Raw genomic sequence first — 7,569 nt, 5'->3', positions numbered from 1 at the left:
ATGGGGCTATTCAGCCTGGAAAAGCACAGGCTCAGGGGTGATCTGATGGCCACCTATAAGTTTATCAGGGGTGCTCAGCAGGATCTGGGGGAACATCTGTTCACCAGAGCCTCCCAAGGGATGACAAGATTGAACGGTCACAAACTCCACTGTGATCAGTTTAGGCTGGACAGAAGAAAGAACTTCTTCACTCCGAGCCTGGACTCGATGATCCTCCGGGTTCCCTTCCAGCCCAAATGTCTATGAAATCTATGAAAAAATATCTCTATACAAATGAGTATATATATTTCATGGACCTATATAACAGATATAGGCATACATTGAAAAAGCATATAAAAACTAAAGAAATCAGCCAAAGTCGGAATTGATTTAAAGTTGAAAGGCAGTCCTTCAGACTCAGGAGGATATGTCTCTACTCCTGGGACTGGAAAGGGGTGAATACACTGGTTATGATGTCTACTGAAACTTTTAGGGGTGTGAAAGGAGACACTAAGTCCTTGATCCTGCAAGAGGAAGTCAAGATACTAATGTTCTTCTGCTTTAAATAAGGGGGCCATTTTTGCAAAATCCTGCCAAGAAGAGGTTGAATTTATTAGCAATCATCAAAACCTGAAAGCCACAGAAGTGTGTCTTTAGAGATCTTGGAAGCGGGGAATGGGTGAAGGGGAAGAGGAGAATCAAATACTGAAGGCTGTTTCAACTCTTTTGCCTCTATTTTTTTCTTTCTGCATGATAATGCAAATATTTGCAGATTAATGCAAATACTTTATTAATGAAATAACATTGATGATTTTTTCCAGGTTTTTACCTGGGATTGAGGTCAAACTGATTGGCCTGTAATTCCCAGGGTCCTCCTTTTCCCTTTCTTAAAATGGGCACCACATTGGCCTTCTTCTAGTCTTCTGTGACCTCTTCCAAGTGCCAGGAATCTTCAAATAAAGTGACCCTAAGTTGTGCAATGAATTTGGATAGTTCTTTTAGCACGCTAGGGTGTAGTTCATTTGGTCCTATTGACTTGTAGATATTTAGTCTTTGTAGGTGGTCCCCCACAACATCTACCATGGTATCTTGAATACCTCCCATGATGGTGAAGCCACAACTTTCCTAGGTAGTCTGTTCAACTGCCTCTCTGTTGTCAGAGTGAAGAATCTTTGCCTGATATCCAACCTAAATCTACTTCACTGTAACTTCCAACCATCGATCTACATTCTACTCTCTGCAGCAAGAGAGAAAAGGATCTTGTCTTGCAATCCCATTATCTGGGTTTTTTACAGTCTTGTTTTTAAGGTTTATCCAAAGGAAGAAGGCATTTCCATCTTTAAGATAGCCATAAAACTGCATGCAACAAACTGAGGAAAAAGCCTGCTACATAGAACTGTTCCTAACAATATACTAAAACAGGTTTTTTCTCATTTCAGTTAGTTTGATTGAACTTTGAGTTATGCTGGCCAAGCACTGTTTGTTGAGGACTGTAGTCAAGACCACACCATGCTTCTGTCTCCTACCAATGACGAGGCAGAACAGGTATAATAAAACACAAAGGGTAAGACTCATCATTCAAGCAAATATCTCTTAATTTTAGCTTTAAATTTTATGTCCAAAATATTGACCATCCCTGCAAAACATGGTCGCTTTAGATGTGCTGTGAATGCACAGTAAGATTTCTGTGCATTAAGAAAGAAGCAGTAAATTGCCCCTGAGGAAAGGTTCTACATATGTCCTGGCTTGGCAGCAAATTTGCTCCCAACCGGAGCAGGTGAGAGGAGGGAAGTTCTTGCCCATCCCTGTCCTGCTCTGCCCCATTGCATCATGGCAAGACACAGGGGGCAGGTGCCAAGTCCTATGTGGGGAGGGACAGCTGTCCTGGCAGCCATGGGGGCACTGCTTTGCAGCTACATGGGGATCAGGAGATCCTGACCCCCACATAGTGAGGAGAGGCATACCCACCTGGTGGATATCAGGAAAATCATCTGATATATCAAGTCCCTTAAGTGAAAAAATTATCAAAATCATCACTAACAGGCTAACAGAAGGTAATTTTATGAAGGATAGCCAACATAGCTTCATTATGGGCAGTTCATGCCAGACCAATCTCATTTCCTTCTACAATCATGTAACTCGCCACCTGGATAGGAGAAATGAGGTTGATGTCATATACTTGGATTTCAAAAAGGCCTTTGACCTGGTTTCCTATGATTTCCTCATGGCTAAATTGGAAAAATGTTGTCTTGACTACTTTAGGGTCCAGTGACTAGGTAACTGGCTGCATGGTAGGAGCCAGAGTATACTGATAGATGGGCCTGAGTCATCATGGTGGGAGGTAACCAGTGGCATCCCTCAGGGCTCAGTACTTGGACCAGTGCTTTTGAACATGTTCATCAACAATTTGGATTAGGGTATTAAATGCGAACTGGCAAAGTTCGCTGATGACACCTAACTATGGGGGAGTGTGGTCACGCTCCAGGACAGGCTGGCTCTACTGGACAATTTGGACAGACTTGCAAGGTGGGCAGACCTCAACCTGATGTCATTTAATACAAAGAAATGCAAAGTGCTACATCTGGGGAGAAATAATCCATAACACACTTACAGGCTTGACAGTCCTATGCTAGCCAGCACCACAGCTGAATGAGACATGGGTGTTGCGATAGACTACAAAATGAACATGAGCCACCAGTGTGATGCTGTAGCTGGCGGAGCTAATCAAATACTGGTTTGCATCTACCAAGGCATCTCGAGCATTACAGAAGATGTCATTCTCCTGCTCTACTCGGCCTTGGTGAGACCACAGCTGGAGTACTGCATCCAGTTTTGGGTGCTGCACTTCAGGAAGGATGTGGAGAAGCTCAGGAAAGTCCAAAGGAGGGCCACGCACATGATTAGAGGCCTAGAGACCAGGTCATATGAGGAGAGGCTGAAAGACTGGGAACTGTTTAGCCTCGAGAAGAGAAGACTTTGAGAGGCATGGTGGCCTATAAGTATATCAGGGGAGTACATCAGGGCATGGGGGAGCAACTATTCACCAAGGCCCTCTAGGGGAGGACTAAAAATAATAGGCACAAGCTGACTGAAGATTGCTTCAGACTAGACATAAGAAAAACATTCTTTACAAGTCAAGTACTGAGGGTTTGGAACAGGTTCCCCCTAGAGGTGGTATATTCATCCACTTTGCTGATCTTCAAAAAGTATCTTGATGCCCATCTTGCTGGGGTCATAGAATCATAGAATCATAGAAGTCATCTGATCCCAGCAGTCTTTTCTGCCCAAGTGCAGGAGGAGCTAGACCCGATGATCTGTAAGGCCCCTTCCAGTCCCTAAAAAACTATGAAACTATGAAAACTATGAGAGAATGGACAGCCATGTAACAGGTCTCATGGGTGATCTAACCCACCTGGTGGCTCCATACCCACATCACTGCCAGTCTCTGTCTTACCATGCCTTTGATTTTATCTTTTGGTACACTGAGGAGGTGGTCTCTGGAGCTGGGAATAGCCACACTGGTTCCTTCACCAGGCAATTCTGTCTGTGTGGTCAGGTCCAACCCACACTGGTGTCTGTGCTCCCCTGGGGCACTTCCCTTTAAGTAAGTGCCCCTGCAGGCCACCAAGCTTCTGGGCATTGGCCCTGACCTGGCTTCAGCCCGTCCTGGGGTTCCAGTTTCACTCCACCAGCCTCAGCCTCATTCTCCTTAGCTTGGGCCTAGCTCCTGTTGCTGATAGTGGGGAATGCTTCCCAGGCACCCTGACCATGGTCTTCTTCTCCCCTGTATCCACAGCCCAGTCCTCTGGTTTAGCTCAAACAGAAAACCCTGACCTAACTGGTCCCAGCAGTACAAACAAACCCCTCTGGGTCTCTAGCTCTCCTGGGATGGCTTGACTTCAGTATCTGGCCAGCTCTACTGGAAGCTCTGTATCCTGCAGCATCCAGGGCCAGACTGGCACCTCCCTGACCAGAGGCTAGGCTTATATGCCACAAGCTCAGATCCCTTCTGGCCATGTAACTCTGTCTCCTGCATCCAGTGCCATTAATGCCACCATAAACTGTCTGTCCTTTTTGAGGCCATGGCTCAGTTCATCTGGGCAGCTACTATTTGCTGCCACTTTGCCCTGAGGCTTCCTACAATCCCTCCCATCTCCCCTTCCCAGTAAGAAGGGAACAGGAATTCCCTGTTACAAGGTACTGGTCAGGGATGATCTAGGCCTAATTATGCCTGTGTTCTACTATGGGTAGTTCTTATGCTTCTGGGTTTTGCTAGTTGACCTTGCACCCCACACCCTTTCTTCTATGTATGTCAAGGTACCCCCCTCAGAGGCATTGGGTGTTGGCTACAGTCAAAGCTGGGGACTTTGACTGGAGTGTGCTAATACTCCTGATGGGACCAAAGCTGTAGATTCCTAGCTAGAGGGTCTTGCCCTCTGTTCAGGGTCAGACCAATCATATCTGAGGTCAGGAAGGAATATTACCCCATGGGCTGTTGGGATTTTGCCATCCTTTGTAGTGTGTGGGGGAAAGGGTGTTCTCAAGCATATATATCTCAAGCATATATTGATACCCTTTTATAGAAGTAGGACATTGTCTGCTGTGGCTCCCCTGCTTTGCCTGTGGCAGGGTGTTATGTCTTGTATTGTGTCAGTTTATGTTAGCGGTGGTGACATGTATGGGGTGCACGTGCATCCCCTGAGAGTACTGGTGCATCCCCTGACAGGCAGAGCTCCCTGCTTAGGTGATGGGTAGGGGAGGCAGGGCGGAACGCCAGTGTCCCCCCTGTGAGTGCCAGCCAGGGAGTGTAGGCACCAGATGAAGTGCTGCTGGCACTTCTGGGAGTGCTACTCATGCTTTCCAGCTGGTGCAATCAGATGGTTGGAGAGATTGGCCATGGGGGGACCCCCCTTCCAGTCACTGACTGGCTGCTGGGGGGGGCATGTGTCCCCCTGACTCATGTGATACCAGTCACCCATGTATGGTGGTCTTATGAAAAGTGTAGAGTGGATTCTACAGCATGGCTTGGATAGCAGTGATCTGCCTTTAGGCAGGGGGGTTAGACTAGAACACCACTGGAGGTTCCTTCTCACCCCACTTCTCTATGATTTCTGTGATCACATTGTTGCAATCTCTAATAGTATATCATGTAGAACTGGAAAAAAATGTCAGATTCCAGGAGAGATTTGGTTTTGTGTGACACTAGGGACTCAGGAATGCAAGCTGGCAAACCAGGCCTCTTAGCATGTGAAGCTATGTCTATATTGAAATCAAATGTGTGGTTGTAAGAGAGGTTTTAATTTAGTTTGTACAGGCAACAATAGCAATGAAGATGCAATAGCACAAGTTTCAGCAGAGGCTTGATATCTTCTTTACTATGGGGATCCTGCATATGTTTAGTGTTTGCTAGCTGTATGGAAGTCAGTACTGTCGTATTTCTACTGCTGTTGGTACCTGTGCTAGCTGGATTAAAGGTACTCCTGTTGTAATCATAGAAGCTGATTGTAATGGACTTATTTCATAGCACAGGCTTCTCAGGGTACACAATAAACATCTTTTCTGAAAACTCTACGTTCTTCTTTACCTTCTAGTTTTTCATTTAGTCTTCTACATTTTCAAACCTTTTTCTAAGTCCATAAGGGTTATAAAGTCCTGTTTAAAAAATGAAAACCAGAGATTCTCATGCACTCTTCAGCTGTTACACTTAGATTGATAAAATCTAGTTTTAGACTTGTAGAAACATTTGGAGCATTTATAGATGCACCTTTGTCTGCTCCAATGTGCCGGAAATCCAGTGTGTAGGAGTAGACTTGGTTAATTGGGGCATTACACTCTAAGTGTAAAGTTTATATGAACCATCTGAGAACTAAACTATGCAAGACAGGCATGTTTGAAGAGTAGGTTGTCCAGGAAAGGACCTTTGCCTTGCATAAGTTCTTTGAAGAATGGCAAACTAGAGAATCTCTGACCTACATGTTCAACGTAGAAACTATTTCCCTACATTTCACAAAGTAAAAAAACATTTTTGTCAACTGCACATTTCCATGATACATTGAACAAAGAGGAGCAAAATTGGGCCTTTAAGATAGATAAATATGATTTAGCAGTTTTTATACAGACAAATGAGTAGGAAAAAAGAGGAGGACTTCTGATTTAATGTTCTGATTTATTTAATCACCTATTTTTACTCTCAAAGCACCCCTTAATAGATTCAGCACATCCCTTGGAAAATCCCAGCTCAGTTTTTATTCCTGTTTTGACTGTGGAAAGAGAATTTAGTAATTTTTCCATTGCAAGGAACTCAGAAAGCCTGCAACAGGTCAGAATATTTTTAACACCATGGATTCTTATTTGAAATCAGTGGCTGTGTCCCCACAAAAAGAAATTCTTTGAAGCACTGCAAAATGCACATGGTGCATGTTAATTTGTTCACTGTGCTGCATATTTGCAGTGTGGAGGCAAAATTAGAGACCACAAAATCCTGGTATCTAAAAAAAATGAATAATAATAAAAAAAAAGCAGTGCGGTACCGTGACAGCAGTATGAACTGCCCAAAACTGGAGCCTGGCTGGCTAGAACCATGGCCTGGGTGCTAACCAGGCTTCATGCACCTAGATTGCCACTGCTGCCACCCCAGGAGGCCCACAGGACCCCGGGTGACATCCTGTGGCACCACTGAAAGAACCCTGGTTAAGCATCACTGGCTCACTCAATTTTCTTATTTGGAAAACCTTAGAAAGTACCCTAACGAGTACATCTGTGAAAATTTCCAGTAGTAAGAATATCTCTAGGTGAAGTTGAGTAAGGAAATCAACAAAGTAGAAACATTATCTACATAACAACCAGCTGAGCAAACTGCTACTTGAACTGAGCTTTTATATTGTCTCTGGTGGATGGGATTCTGCAGACTAACTTCTGCTTTTAATAACATCTGTGCAAGGCAGCTGTCTTGCAGTGAAATGTGGAGTATGAAGAACTGTGCTGTTCTCCACTGAATCATTCCCTCTAGGATCAATTATTTATCCAAACAGATATCTGTACACAAGTTAGTACCGTTTGAAGCAACAGCAACTTATATTCAACATCTGTGCACTCCTTTCAGAGAGAGGATTACACCAAAAGTATGCATTTAGCCCCAAGGGGTGCATCCAGATAAGTATGCATGTGCCTCTTGCCCTGTCTCAAACGCCTTTGAGCTGGGGCAAGAGGCAAGTGCCGGAACGAAAAAATGTTCCCCACAAGTTTGCAGCATGGGGAGAAAATTAAACCCCTGGATATGCTGGGGTCTAAAAAAAATGAAGTTAAAAATAGTGGGGCAGGGTGGTCCTGGACCATGCCCTGAGGCAACTGGTGGCTGGGTCCTCCACAGAAACACTCTGGCTGCCAAAGCATCTCCATGGTTGGCCCCTTGTCCTGATGCTGAAATGCGCAGCCTGGAAGACAGCATGCTGTGGCACCAGCACTCCAGTGCCTGTAAGTAAGGAGTTGGGAGGCTGGAAAAGGGAGGAGGGGACCATGGGGGGTCCCCTGTCAGCCCTGCCAACTCCCCCAGCCCCCCCATTCCTTCTCTGCCCAGCTCCTCATTCCACC

This window comes from Crocodylus porosus, unplaced genomic scaffold (genome assembly GCF_001723895.1).
Source record: "Crocodylus porosus isolate Cpor-Errol unplaced genomic scaffold, CroPor_comp1, whole genome shotgun sequence".
Taxonomy (NCBI): Eukaryota; Metazoa; Chordata; order Crocodylia; family Crocodylidae; genus Crocodylus; species Crocodylus porosus.
This window is presented reverse-complemented; position numbering follows the sequence as displayed.